This window comes from Lemur catta, chromosome 20 (assembly GCF_020740605.2).
Source record: "Lemur catta isolate mLemCat1 chromosome 20, mLemCat1.pri, whole genome shotgun sequence".
NCBI classification, from domain to species: domain Eukaryota; kingdom Metazoa; phylum Chordata; class Mammalia; order Primates; family Lemuridae; genus Lemur; species Lemur catta.
In genome coordinates, this window is record NC_059147.1 from 33074271 (window position 1) to 33089587 (window position 15317).

At 50.2% G+C, this 15317-nt stretch overlaps 1 long non-coding RNA gene across 1 annotated transcript; it reads right to left on the minus strand.

The window, feature by feature from the left end:
• Positions 1–609: 609 nt before the first annotated feature.
• Positions 610–3868, minus strand: LOC123625110. The gene is made up of 3 exons (XR_006730355.1): positions 3771–3868; positions 916–1051; positions 610–824 (listed from the first exon to the last, which is right to left on the minus strand). It is a non-coding gene; the product is annotated as an uncharacterized LOC123625110 (long non-coding RNA).
• Positions 3869–15317: the final 11449 nt, after the last annotated feature.

Below are 15317 nucleotides of genomic sequence, written 5' to 3' on the forward strand. Positions count from 1 at the left end.
TCCTCTGGCGCAGCCGGCCGAGTGGGGTAATTTATTAGCCACGGCGCAAGGCCCGGTAGAACGCGGTCAATGAGAGGCGAGGTAGCTTCTGGAGGCTCAAACCAGAGGAGACGAACCAGGACACTAATTACAAATGCTGACAAGGCCCGGCTGTTGTGTGGACGCTCGGGCGGCCTCTGGCCCGGGGACCCCATAACCCGGCAACCGCCCCCGCCCTGGAAACCCCCCCAGCTGCCCCCTCTCCTCGGCCACAGAACTGATAAATATTCCCTGGGCTCTTGGCCGCTCAGATTCTAGTTTTCAACCATGTTGTGGCTGACACGGCCCCAAGCCTGGAGCCAGCAAGAAGCTGACAGCTGTGGGGGAGAGAGAGCTCAAGAGCCTGCAGGGGGACAGGAAGGAAGAATGTTCTAGAAGGACACAGAGCCCCGTTCCTGGGCCCAGAAGGCAAGGGACATCCACTTTTCTCTTTCACTGACCTTTCTCTGAAACACCAAAAAACAAATCAGGGATGGAATAAACGCGTGCACACACACAAAACACACTTTGTTTTTAATTTGTTTATTTTAAATACCAGACTATTTCTTCCTCCCGAAGGCCCTTCTCCCAGCTATTTTACCGCTTACTCTCACGGAGCTTCCCTCCTGAACGTAAACGAAGGCATTTCCCGCAGCCCTTTTGCTGGAATGTTCTAAAATGCAGCATCGACACATTTCTGCCTCATTTTATTGCAGACTTTTTATTTCACGGCAGCGAGCATGTGGGGGAGAGGAGACCGGCGCGGGAGGCAGGGCTGCAGAGAGCTGCCCGGCGGTGCTGTCGGCCTGAAATAAATCCCGCAAAGTGACAGTCGAGCTGGCAAGAGACGCTGGGAAACCAGCAGACAAAATACACAGCTCGGCCCACAGGCCTCACCTTTACGAGACGCCGGGAGCTTCTGGAACGGACGGGCCAAGACCTCCGAGGCCACACGTCAGGCGCTCGATGCGTTGGCCATGGGGCCGATCGCCCTCCTGGGGCACCAAACGCTCGAAAACCAAGTTTTATTAACCTAATAAAATGAAAGGGGAAAAAAGTCAGGGAAATTTCAGCTGGAAGAATAAATGCAGGGCAGGGCAGTAAGTTAACCCACATGGAGTATATTTAGAATTATATTGGCGGCCAGGAGCAGTTTCCCAAAGGACCCCAGGTGTGTCCCCGATGTCAGATCTCGGCTGAGTGGCCAGCACCGCGCCACGGCCATCGGGAGAAACCGGGGATGAGCGGTTGTTCGCTCGTTCTTAGGGCTCGTTATAAATCAGTGCATTTTCAGCTTCTTTAACGTGAAAGCCAAGGGACGTAAGAAGGGAAAACAGCGAGGGGACGTCTTCGGAGCAACGGGAGTTCAGAGATTGAAAGGAATCTGCCCCGACCGCCCGTGGGCAGGAAAGGGAATGTGTCAGCCGGCGGCAATGTCACCGCGCTCCCGCCTTCAGAGAGAGAAGGATAATGAATTACAGCAAATAAATCAAGCGCACGCAGACATGACAGGGTTTCTTTTATGCACAGATACCTTCGGGGACCCTAAACGTTGGAACCACCCAGACTCTGTGAGCGTCTGTCCTAGGACAGTGGCCAGTGCAAGCTGCGGCCGCTTAGCTCCCAGGGCAGCGAGTGGTTGTGTTCAGCGGGCCACCACGGTGTGGACACGCTTTGTCCAGGGGACTTTGCCAGGCCACCCACTTACTTCACTTGAGCCCCCAGAAAGCAGGAGAACAATTTATTATCTCTGGGTCCCCGGGGCAAAGGCTGCTCTCAGTGTGTTTGCACAGCGACGCTGCACAGGGGAGGGAGGACGACTTCGGCACCAGATGTGCCAGCGAAAGCGTCCAGAGAGAACGGGGCTGCCTCCGATTCCCGACCGGGGACATGCCAGCCTCGGCGTGGGCACCACCACACAGTCCCTGATGCCGCAAAGCAGCGACAGGGTCCACGGGGCCCGCACCCCACAACCACGGCTTCCCGAGGCCAGCCATGAGGAAGGTGCCACCCTGCGACCGTCCAGGCTCCCGCAGCCCCATGGCCCCTCTCTTGAGGAACGAGCACACGGCGTTTGCACTGCTGTGATTCCATGTCGGTGCCCGTGTTAATCGCCCCGAGCCGGGTTCTGCCTCCCAGTTGCTGTGTCTCTAAGGCAGTCACATTCCGGACGTAGAGTGAATAAGTATGTCTCACTCGCACACTCACCAGGCTATCCCATTCCTAAGTTATTTATGCAGCTCTGAAACTTGGGACAGCCCCATTTTTTAAAAAGTTGCTTTAAAATTTCATCGCTACACGGGATTTGGGATGTTTAGTGCGGTGAAATCATTCTGTGTGATTCTGCAGTGGTGGACACGTCTCCTTACACATTTGTCCAGACCCGCAGAATGTCCAACATCAGGAGCGAATGCTGTGTAAACTATGGACTGTCGTTAACAGTATGGGAACAATATTATTGTTCTGCTCAATTTTTCTGCAAACCTACAACTGCTCTGAAAAGTCAAGTCTCCTAATAAAAGAAATTCATTGCTGGAGCGGTAGAAGTTTTTTCTTTGCCTGTTCCCTTCCAGTTTGGTATTTCCTGAGAAAAGATTTTCGCAAAGTAGAAAAGTTCAAAACAAAAAAAAAAAATCCCACCAGTGCGGAGCCATTTCACGGGCCCCGCTGAGGCCGCTCTGCACGACGGGGTCAGGCTCAGAGGACATTTTCCGAGACTGAGCTCAGCAAAGACAGAGGGTGTTTGATGAGTCCGCTGCAGCGGCGGCAGTGAAAGGCAAGTTATTTCAACAGTGTCCTCATTTATTTTCATTTGCCGCACTCACGTGCCAATCCGCTGAGCGCGGCGACAAGATCTCTCCGAATAAACCCAAACCAGCTTTCCCATCGCCGGGGCCTCCGTCCAACTCACGGCCAAAGGCAGGCCTGTCAGCTGGGATTAGGGACAACTCTACCCCGTCCGCCAAGGCCACCGAGTGGGGCCGAGGTCTGCAAACCAGCCACAGGCTTGCGGGGAGGAGGAAGCTGCCTCCGGGTGTGGTTTACCTGCGGAGCCTCCTGCCTCCATGCAGCCCACTGCCAGCTCTTGCAGAGATGGGCCCTGTCCCTGGTTAGAGACAGAGACAGCGAGAGACAGGGGAGAGAGATAGGGAGACAGAGAGAGACATAGAGACAAACAGACACACAGAGAGAGACATAGAGACAAAGAGATATAGAGACAGAGACAGAGACACAGAGGGAGACAGAGGAAAACAAAGGTGCTGTAAACCAGCCACAGCCACCACGTCCTCCCTGGCTCCATCACTCCATCTTGGGCCCAGCCGGCGTGGCCACTGGGGTTATGTCAGGGACCACGCTGCACGCTGGTATCAGCCCTGCCCCCTCGCCAAGGAGACCACAGTCTCCATAGCAGCCAGTGTGGCAGCGGCAGGTGGCAGCGGGACAAGCTCCCTCCTCTGGCTCTGCACAAAGGGAGACGCCGGCTCCAGTGCTGTGTGGTGTAAACCCTGTGTGACCGTGACTCCACTGCACATGGGGAAGCCAGGCGGCGGCAGCTGCCCCCCATGCAGAGGGATCTGTGTCCTCCAGCTCCCGTCTCATAGAAGGCCAATGAGGGAGGGGACAAGGAGAGCTCCCAGCACTGGGCTTTGAAATCTCAGGCCCGGTGAGCAGAAGCCCTGCCTAGCTCAGACAACTCCGGCCTTGTTCTAACCCTCAGAACCCGGCTCAGACCCTCACAGTTAAAATCATACCTGCTTCACGGGCGCGAGGACTGGAGGCAAGAGATGGCATCTAGCATAAAAGATGCCCTCCAAACTCAAAACACGAGCGCCGTTAGTATTCCGTGAGGCTGTTGTCCATCTCCTGGAGATGGGGGCCCAGGGGAGGCACCAGGCGGGGGCAGGGAGTGTCCAGGCACGTGGGAACCCTCCCGTTACCGTCCTTCCTCATACCCACTGTCTACACTGAGCCACAGATGCTCATGTGGCATTTTTTAACTGGTGGTTGGCATGTAAAAATACAGCCCAGCTAGTACCGACCATAGACAAGTAACAACTGTCAGAGGTGAGGCTTATGCCGCCCCACGTACCTTCCACACGCTCACACCTGTAACCCTCGCCACGCTCCCCCCCCCCCACATTGTTCAGGTCAGAAAGCCAAGCCGAGGGTTGCGAGGTGATTTGCCAATGGCTGTGTGGCCAGTAAGTGGCCGGGATGGGATTGGGACCCATGCCTGGGCCCCAGGTCCAGGCACCCCACCGCCATGATCTCGTCCTAAACAGAGTGACACAAGAGGGCTGCCTCTCGCTGAGGCTGCTCATGAAAACCCAAGAGCTAAGAAAAGCAAGTTTCATGCTGTTTCTTCACTAAAACTGTTCTGGGAAACAGGAAGCAGAAGGGAAGCCCAAGGGGAAATGCTGGAGTCAGTAGAGACGTTAATGGAAAATAGTCTCAGCTGGACAGACCCTCCCGTGCGGGTGTCCCGTTATCTGGGCATCGGCGCACAGTGTGACAAGACAGACCAACCCCGAGCATGCGCTCGCCTCTGAGCTATCTCCCGAGAGCCGGAACATGCTGCCACAGGGGATACAGCCCCTACACGGGGCACCGCGGCAGGAGAATGCACAACTTCAAATGCAACCAAACGGAATTGTGCAAAACAAAATGGGGTTAAAACCATAGACTTTGGGGCTAGAAACACCTGGTCTTAGTACCTGAGTCCTTCCAGTTGCTTTGGGGCATGTGGCTTGAGTTTGCAGAGCCTCAGCATTTCCATCTGCAGACAGGAACCACAACACCTACCTTACCGGGTTCTCGTACGATGCATGTCGGGCAGAGAAGAGCCGCTCCCAGACAGTGTCGATTTCCCTGGCGAATGGTCCCAGGGCTCCTCTGATGCTCTTCCAGGCTGGGGAGCTTCATTAGATCAAGAAGCAACTTGTCCCATTTTCAACCTGTTAAAAAAAAATGTATTTCACAAATAAGACAAATAAGAAACTAGTTAAGTTGATGGAAAAAAAAGAATAAATATTACAAAGTTGCAATAGCTAACACGGTGTGGTACCAGCACAAGAAGAGGCAGAGGGAGAAACAGAAGTGCCAGAAACAGACACGAGGCCATCGGAGGATTTGGTATAGAAAAGAAAAACAGCATTTCCACCGTGGGGAGAGAGGCATTACTCAATAAATGGTGCTTAGACCATTGAAGCCTTCTTCATAGTGTTGTGGTTTTGCTTCACAACATTTATTCCAATCATTTCATCAAAATATTAAAATATTTAAAATTATATGTAAACCCTGGAACCACACTTTAAAATATATATTTCTTGTCTTAAAGTAGGAAAGGTTTTTCAAAGTATAAAACAAGGAAACAAAAAGTTCGATAGTTCATACATCCTTAAAACTTCTACATACAATTTAAGACATCTACCTGGCAAAAAGTTAGAAAATAAGATGAATATACAAATAAATAAGTGCAAAAATATCTGGAACTTAGCAAAGGAAGCATTCTCCTTAATATGCAAATAGAGGGTACAGATCCAAAAGAAAAATGTGCAATAGGACATGAAGGAAGAAAAATACAAACGCTCAATAAACATTTTTTAAATATTATCCTAACTAGGAATCAAAGAAGGACAAATGAAACCTAATATTGGATTGTTACTTTTTGCCTTAAATTAACAAGAAGAGGGTTTTAAAAAGTTATTTTGTGACAGCAAAGGTGTTATAAATTCACACAGCCTTTCTGGTAGGCAATTTAACCACACATTTCACAAGTTTTACAAGTGACCACACACTTTGATTCCTTTCCTAAGGTATCCTGTGGAAATAATGCAAGAATTACAGTCTTGACTGAGCAATTTTTAAAATAATAAAATAAAAACAGGAAGCAACTTAAATGTAGCAGTTATGTGATGAAATTATGATAAATCTACATGAAGAATATTATGCAACCATTAAAAAATTAAGTAATTCGAAGACTACTTAAAAATTAGCAAATATTCATGTACTATTAAGTGAAAAAAGAGTACATGGAATGAACTCCTGATTTTGTAACATGTGTAGAAACAGAAGACTAAATAACTATAACCAAGACAATAGTAGTAACTATTTGATTGGAGCAAGTCAATTTTATTTTAATAGTATTTACACTGCATGTTTTCTAAGTTTTCTACAATGTTCATGTATTGATTTTATAATATAAATTTTATATTTTGAATATGTAGACATTTTGTCTTAGTAATTCTTCTGGGAATTAATGTATAGAAATAATAATAAATAGTTGTTAACACTATATCATAAATATATTACAAATAATATTTATAAATATTATTACTAAATATTATCCAATATAAAATAGAGCATTGTACATGTCCATTATATCATTATTTATAATAAAAGCAAAAAAAAGTTACTTTGGCAGGAATGACAGTCTAAAAGTCCAAGAAAGTGGGGATTGGCTAAGTAAACCCATGCATAACAAATAAAATGCTATCCTTAACCTATAAAATCACCTCACATGGTGCTTCTGGGATCACAGAGTGCAGCCTTCACTGTATTAATAAAATCAGTTTGTCCTATCAGCGGGAAAATGTGTAGAAGAAATTGCTTACTGTATATAACGTGTGCAAAATTTTGTAAAATTACCGAATGCTTAGACAAATGCTGGAAAGAAGTGCATCGAAACATCTAACTCCAGATAATAGCATTACTGACAGCTCTTCAATTCACAATGTTTCACGTTTTAACCACTTTGATAATAACTAGAGGAAATTTGGAGAAGATAAAGAAATGTAAAAAAAGAGGAAAATAAATACCTTTTTCTCCTGACCTACACTCACTGTCCACACACTTGTGACCACTAAAGCCCACACTACCCATTAGGAGAGTCCCCAGCAATCTCTGAACCTTGCTGGGGGCCACGCCCAGCCAATCAGGAGAGACCCCGCTCCTGCCTCCTGCAGGTTTGCCCAGATGCCCCGAGGCCTTTGGGGCAGTGCAGAGCTCAAGCCAGTTGTGAGTTGTGCCTGGCTGCCCCGCACGCCCGGCTCTGCTCCCCCTGCCCTCACGAGGGACATCCAGGGTGCTCCGTGCACCTCTTTTTCTCTGTTCCTTTTCTTTTCACTGGTAAAATGTGATGTGATTAGTGTATCTGTGCACAAAAGTAACCCGGCATTCCAGATGGGTGCACGGAACACAAACCCATTCCAACCGCACGTCCCGCCCAACACGCAGGGTCCGGCCTCTTTGTTGTTTCGCTTTGTTTGCGCTGCTCACATTGTGAGGGTGGAAACCAGCCAGCTCTGGCAGATGGCACAAAGTGACTGTCCTCGCTCAGTTTAGGTCCCTGTCTGTCACACATCAAGGTCCCACTTAGAGCCACAGGACTAAAAATAACCACAATAACAAACAAAAAAAAGCAAGACACACACACAAAAAAAATTAAACAGCATTGAAAGGGAATTTACTAATGGAAAACCTGAAGCCCAGGAAGAGATGATGTGACCCAAAGCAACTCAAATCCAGATTGCCAGGGAGCAAAATGGAAAACTTCAGTCACGGGTTGAGCTTGGACATTGCCTCTGACATGACCAGGTCTGGTGGCAGCTGTTTACTTGTATTGTCAAAGGAGGCCCAGGGGACACATTCTGACCCTCAGGTGGGAGGGCGCACCCGGGTGGATCCCCAGAGGAATAAAGGCGCCACACAGTGACAGAATTCAGTTTTCTTCTGTCCAAGAAACCTTTTCCCGCTCTACAAGTACCAACCAAATGACTGTGATCAGCGCTCAAGCCACTTTTCCACGCCGTTGCGTGGATTATTCTCTCCTCTCTTTACTGGGACAAATATTTCTTTGCCTTTCCAACCTCCAGCGTTTCTGTTTGTCGGTTTCTTCACTCTCCCACCCCCAGCCTCACTGGCGTGGCCCGCGTGGGCTCATGTGCCGTGAGCTGCTCCCCACTTTCTGTGACCATCCCAGCCCCTCTGTGGCTCACACACTCGCACTTGTGTTGACCAACGTGCTGCTCAGTGTTGCGGATGTGCCGGCTCCGTCCCCTGATTCCCCTCACTCGAAGGCGCTAGTCAGCTCCGGTTTTTGTCTCTATTCATAGCACAGCAAATACCCTTCTGCGGTGTTACTAACATGACACCCTGGTGCTTTTTGCTCCAATTTCGTGTAAATTGGAGTCCTCCGAGTCGGATTGCAAGGTTGAGTTTTATACTTGAGTGTTTAAGTGTTTCAATTTCCAAAACAGTGGCTGGATTTTACTGTCTGGCACACTTGTGGCAACTCACACAACCACGAGCGATTTGTGAGCAGCCGTCCCCCCCTCGTGGCCCAGCGTCCTTGTTATTGAGCCTTGACGTTTTGCCCAACTCGGCCACCCCCAGACTCACAGCTTTGCCACGGCTGAGCCAGAAGGAAGCATCTATCTCCCCCTCTGCTCAGCGTGGGCTCCAGCCACTTCCCCACCGTGTACGGAAGAGCCTGGTGGCCAAGCAGACTCCTGGGCGTGGCATCTCGTCCCGAGCCTTTGTTTGTTCTCCCCACACCTCATTCCACAGAGGATTTGAAGTGGTTGTGCTGATCCTCCCGGGGCCTCCTCTGACGAGCCCTTTCATCTGCCTCCGAATCTGAGACTCAATCCCTGACTTCACACACTGCCCCGCCTGGGAAGGGGAGCCCGGGGGCCTGGGAGGGCAGGGGGTCCCCAGAATCGGGTCCACATCAGAGCCAGAACACACGCAGAGCCCAGGGCGCTGGGCGGGCTCCATGTCAGCCTTCGGTAACTCACTCGAGTCTCACAATGACCCCGTTATTTCACAGAGGAGCCCACTGAGTCACAGAGATGAATCACCTGCCCACGGCCACAGAGCTGACAAGATGACGTGTCTGTATTCACACCCACACGGCCTGGCCCGGAGCCCCGCTGGAGATGGGCATGGCCTACGGGACTCTACCACACCTGCCCTATCTGTCCGTAACTTGAACACGGCCTCTGTCACTGTCATTTGGGGGGAAATGCCCACACACATGCACACACACACACACATCTACACACAGCGGAGTGAGTGTGAAAAAATGTGAGTATGCATACGTGGAGGAAAAATAATAAACTGTGCTGTAAGTCAGTATTTCCCAAACCAAATCTTCCCTCCCCGAGGTATGCATGTTCCAGAAGATGTTATGCCTTACTTTACATAAAATATTCCATGGGCAGTTAAACTTGGCAAATGCCTCTTCCTGCAGCCCTGTCTTGGTGCTTCACAACAGCTCGACGGTTCTGAGCGCCCTGCCGCAGAAGTGCCCACTCAAGGCCCCCCAAGCACATTTGGCTTTTGGGCTTTTTGTGAGTATGGTGCACACACCACATGCTGCACACGGTCAGCAAGAACAGACTCAGCTCCCGCCCTGCTGGAGCCCTGTCCAGTGGCAGAAATAGATGTCCATCAGGTCACCACGTGCAAGTAGAGTGACAACTGTGATACGTGTTAGGGGGTCAGGAGAATAGAGTGTTATGAGGCCTAGACAGCTGGAGGTGACCCCGTCCGGGAAGGCATGGAACGATGCCCTGCAGGGAGAGGGAGCAGGGAGGAGCCGGCTGTGTCGAGGGGCAGATGGAAGGGGTTGTTAACCACTCAAACCCTGAGACACCCGAGGAGTAGACAGGCCACATGAGCTCAGGCGGCAGGAGGGAGAGAACGTGGCCGAGTCAGGACCCCACAGAAAGCAGGGACGACAAAGCAAAGACAGTTGGCACACTGGGGTAGAGACGCAGCCGGGAAGGCAGATGGGGCAGAGAACGTGTGGCTCTGACCCACCACGTCAAACATCCGGGACTTTATCACAGTCAAGCCCACGGCCCACGTCCACCCGGAACATAGCCGTGGTCGGCCCAGGTAAGCTCGTGGCTTCCTGCAGCCAGGGAGGAAGGACACGAGCATCATCAGCCTCGCCACACCCAGGTTAGTTTCATGCATGGCATTTACCCTTCCCTGAAATTGTGTGGTGGCTTTTTGTTTTGTTTTGGGTGTTTTTTTGTGTGTGTGTTTTTGTTTTTGGGGGGTTTTTTTGTTGGTTTTTTTTTTTTTTTTTTTTTTTTTTGGTCTGCTAAATGTTTGTTTTGTTTTGGGGGGGTTGTTTTTGGTTTTTTGTTTTTGTTTTGCCTGCTTAATGACTGTGTCCTCACTAGAGCACAGACTCCACGATGACAGGAACCCTGTCCACCTGGTGATCCTCATGTCCAGCATCTCACACAAAGTAGGTGCTCAACAAACCTTGTTCAGCATGAATGAGCTGGAGCAGTGGCGGGGCACTGGCATTCTCTGAGAGAACAGGAAAAGAACACCAGGTTAAGGGAAGAAACGGGGTGACTTTTTTCTTTTTGATATGTTGAGATTTGAGTTGCCTTTGAGATGCCCTCAGGGGATTGCGGTAGACGGGTCAGGACAGGGACTGAAGCTCTGAGGACAGTTCCAGGACGGGTGGATGAAGTCACAGTCTCCTGGGCAAAGATAACACTCAGAGCTGTGGGCGTGAGTGCGTTTGCGTAGGGAGCGTGTCATGTTGAGCAGGAAGTAGAGCAGCCTTAGATAGGATTTTGAGGAACACAAACACTTCAGGCCAAGGAGAGGAGGTGCGTATGCAAAGACAACGGCAGAGGCGTCTGCGGAAGCCAAGAGGGGGGCGTCCTGGGGAGGACAGGTGGCGACCGAGGGCCCAGGTGTTCAGCAGGCTGAGGTCAGGTCTGAAATGTCTACAGGACGTAGTGATGTCAAGGTCATGGGTGACTCGGGCAAGCGCTGTTGGATTAGAACAGTGGAAGTAGATGACGAAAATGTGGTATATGCACAACAGAATGTTATTCAGCCGTAAAAAAAGAATGAAATCCTGTCATTTGCAGCAACAGGGATGGAACTGGAGGCCGTTATGTTAAGTGAAACAAGCCAGGCACAGAAAGACAAACACCACGTGTTCTCACTCACACGCGGGAGCTAAAGAAGTGGATCTCGGGGAGACAGAGCGTAGAGTGGGGGTTACCAGAGGCCAGGCGGGGAGAGGAGGAGGGGAAGTTCAAGGCAAAATTGAGTATAAGTGGATTTATTGCCACTAAACCGTACACTTAAAATGGCAAAGATGGTAAATTAGATATATAAATACATATATTTTATTTATATATAAAAATATATGCAAAACCTCAATAATTTTTTAAATTTATGATTCTGATAAGTTATTTGAGTTTTACTTGCTGCTAGAGTGTGAGTGACTCTTTCCAGTTTTCTACATCCTAAGTGGAAGCCAGAGGAGCTTATCATGTTCAAAACGATGAAAGCATCTAGTTAAGAGAATATAAGAAAAAAGGAAACACTTGACCACTAAGGTTCCTGCGAAGGTGGGGGGAGGTGAAAAGCAAAGTCAGGAGGCCGGAGAGGCTCAGACGTGAGGACGGATGATTCTCCACCGCAGTGGGAAGGGCGCTGGTGTGAGTATGGGCAGGTGTAGATTTTCATCTTTATTGGCAAGTTTTGCCAGGATAATCATATAACCAAGTACAAAATCGCAGTGGCTTATCCAGATGACACTGATTTCTCAGGTCTAGGTCTGCGGCTCAGCTCAGCTGGGCTCCACTCCGGATCTGCTCCCCAAGTTCGATCCACACTGAAGGAGCCCCAAATATTTGGGCATGTTCCTCTCCCAGCAGACGGCAGGAGGAAAAAGTTGGAGCAAGAACTTACAATGACTCTTGAAGTGTCCTCTTGGAACTGTGCTGTGTCAATTCTGTGATATTCCTTTGCCAAAGCAGGTCGCATGATCAGGTCCAGAGTTACTGGACAGGGAAGTGTGTCCCATCGGAGGGACAGCGGAGCATAGCATGAATATTTGTGGACCAATAATGCCATCTATTCATACCAGGACATCTCTGGGAACACACGCTGAGGAACTTCTTGTAACATGGCCTCTACTTCTTCTGTGAAGTAGGAGACAAATTCAACTCCTGCACATGAAGCAATGGGGAAGTCAAGTTTTGAGAGCAGAAAAGATTTGAAATAGTGTGGAAATAATTATATACTGTGACCCATGAGCTTAAGGAGCATAGATTCACTCTCCAGCAAATTCTTCACCGACAGGCAGGCTAACCAAGCAAGCATTCCCAGCCACAGTATAGGTCTGGCTCCAACTTGGCCTCAGACGTACAGTGAATCCCTTCCCTGGGCTTGGCTGCTCTGCAGAAACATCATCTTATCTTCCCAGGAGAGCCGTGGAGCAGGAGGCGAGAACACACTTTCATCACAGTTCCCCTGCTTGGTTGTAGACGTGTGAAGACTCCGTGAAATTGTGCTTTCACAGCTAGCTGTTGGAGGAGGAGACTCCTACCCCAGCCAGCCACTGGGGTAATTTCTTCCTGTGTCACACCAGAGAGGAACGTGGCCAGGGTACGCTCGGGGTGAGTGGCAGCTGGAAAGTCCAGGCGGCTGAGGACTGTCCAGAGTTGCTTCTGACCTGCCCCAATTTAGGTTTTCCTAGAACATTCCAAAGGACATTTCAGAATATTTTCTTTACAGTCAAATGCACTGTGGTGTTCGTGCAGTCTGTCCCCTTTAAAGTTTTAGGTCTCATGGTCTCCAAGAGAAATTCAATGCCAGTGTTCAATTCCTTTCACTTAAACCATCCAAATGCCCGTTTCTGGGCTGCACAGAGATCTCGTCAATCCCTCCCCCTGGCCCAGGAAGTATTCTGTGCCAACTCCAAGGAGAATTCCATCCCTAGTCCAAGTTCCAAAGGATGGGATTCAGCCGAGAGCCCTGGAGCCGGCCAGGTCCCGGGCTGGGACGCTGGATGAGGGTATCGCGTCCACTTCCGGGAGACTGAACCACTCTTCCCCTTCACACCAACGCAAATGCCCTCTGGCCTCTGGCGCAGACACCCTTTCATTTGGTGCCCTGGGCCTCCTCCTCAGGCATCCCCATGCAAGCCGCCGGCCCCAGGAGCCTGCGTACAACACGGTGGCAGGTCCTGTGTTACAACACCCGTGGGGCTGGTGGTCTCACTGCCAGACACGGCTGCAGAAAGGCCCATTGTGCATCCGTGTTCATGGCAGAGGGTCTTGTGTGCGGGCTTCGCTTCAAGGCCCAGGGCACAGGTTTTACATTGCTCTGGGGCTGCCTGGCCACATGCGTTCGCAGGCTGTGGCTGGCACTCTCTGCCTTTCGCCAGGACCCCCTTGGAAACTAAACAGACATCTCAGGGGGCTGCTCACTCCACCTGAGAAGTAACAATCAGGCAGTCAGCAGGAACAATGGGCACTTGGAAACACCCTGCTGCAAGAGGCAAGAAGCAAACAGAACTCACTAGTAAAGCTCACCAGAGGGGGGGAGAAAAGAAAGAGGAGGAACTGGGACAGCGATTGTTCAGTCGCAAGAGCACGCGGTCGAGGGGACGTCGGAAAGTGATTTCACGCACTCTGTTTATGAGAGGAACCTTCCCGCCGGCCTGTTTACAGCCCCTGTGCAACACTTGCTGAATCTCAGGGTTTGTTTTGTTTCCCAGCTAAATGTTAGACGTGCTTTCTTAGGTGGGACACGTGGAAGTGGTTCACTGCTGGGGGGACAGTGCCCTCGAGCTTGAAGGCTGGAGACCCCGAGGAGATTATTAATTCTGCGTTCCCCAAACCTCAGACTGAGGAGTGCTGTGGCCACGCCACACCGAGACATCACACCGATGCTTAAGTACCAGGTATTTTCTTTGTCTTTTAAAAAGGATTGTATTTTGAAAAATGTCAGACAAACATACAGAAAAGCTGCCATACCCCTACTATAACTGAACCGCTACTATCATTTTTCCTAAAAAGAAGACAAGCATAAAAGTTAATACTATAAAAAAGAGTTGGCTATAGTTGCCTTCTGTGACTCTGAGCTGAGGCTTCTCTCTGCTAAAAAGGAGAAGTTGTCATGGCTGAGAGTTGTGAGCGGTCCATGAGCACCCCACAAACACTTCCTCCCTCTTGCCTTCATAACCAACCCCTGTGCGTGAGCAGTTTGTAGCGCCAGTGGGGTACGGGGGGACTCTGCCCTGTGACACCCCTCACACCCACTCCCCTCAGTGAACGGTGAGGCCCAGTCCACACAGTGATGGGACAGGGGCTATTCCACTGGCCCTCCCAAAGTGATTTTGTAATGAGGGGTTTATGCCAAACTTCCTGCATTTTGTCTTAAGTTCTATCAACCTCAAACTCCCTTTTTCTTTTAAATGGAGCAATCCTGAGGAATAAATCATCCAGTCCACGTCTTACTACATAACGTAAGTGCAGGCAAAGCCACCAAACTTCGGGAGCCATTGCTGGCTTCGGTTGGGATAAAAACTGGACTGGATTTCAGTTGTTATCAACCCTGCTTGACTCCTTCTCAGTCTAACCCAGACCCCGGCCATCTTCACTGGCTTAGTGTCCGTAAATACCATTGCGCCCTCAGCCTGGAATGGGGACAGCTGCTGCTGCTCCTTCTAACTACACGGTGGCAGACGCTGTCCTCAAAGTGTCTATGCTCATTGGTGGTGGAGCCAAGACTCCTAGCCCAATGTCCCTAACCCAGGGGGCTCACACACACACACAGGCAGGGACAGGCAGGGCTGAGACCCGCTCAGGGCCACAGGTGGCCCAGAAGGAAGAGGGGAGCCTGGCAGTGCAGTCCTTATGTGTTTGGGACTCGGTTCTTATTAGTGCACCCCACTTCCCTGCACACGAGGCTCTGTGGGGGTGGTGGTTTCCTCTGGGGAAGCTTAGAGAATGTTTCTAATGCATCAAACGCCCTGGCAAAACCCGGCCAAGGAGAGCCTCGGGCCCTGGTGGTAGCTCCAGATGTTCCCCAGCAGCCTGTTCCAGAGCTTCACGTGTTCCCTGGGCTCCAGCCTAGTGTCACCTTCATGCTAACAGGCAGAACAGACTACACGGCCTCTGCCAGCCTGGCCCGCCTCCCCCAAATATCTGGTCTCTTGGACACTTTACATGGAGCATAGTTGAGGCAGGGGGTGTTTGAAGGCAGATCTACAGATGCAGCTAGCACCACCCCCTCTTCCTCTGGGGCGCAAACATGGCATACAGAGAACACAATTCCACCCTGGGAGCGGGTGCCAAGAGCTTTCAAGTCAGATAAACTTGAGCTCAAGCTCCGCCCTGCCAGTTACTAGCTTGCGTGACCTTAAACAAGTTACCTCTCCTCTCTGAGCCTTTGGATGTCACAGGAGCAACTACAAAGGTTTCTTGCAAAGATTAAATGGGATGACGTGCGTTAAAATTTTG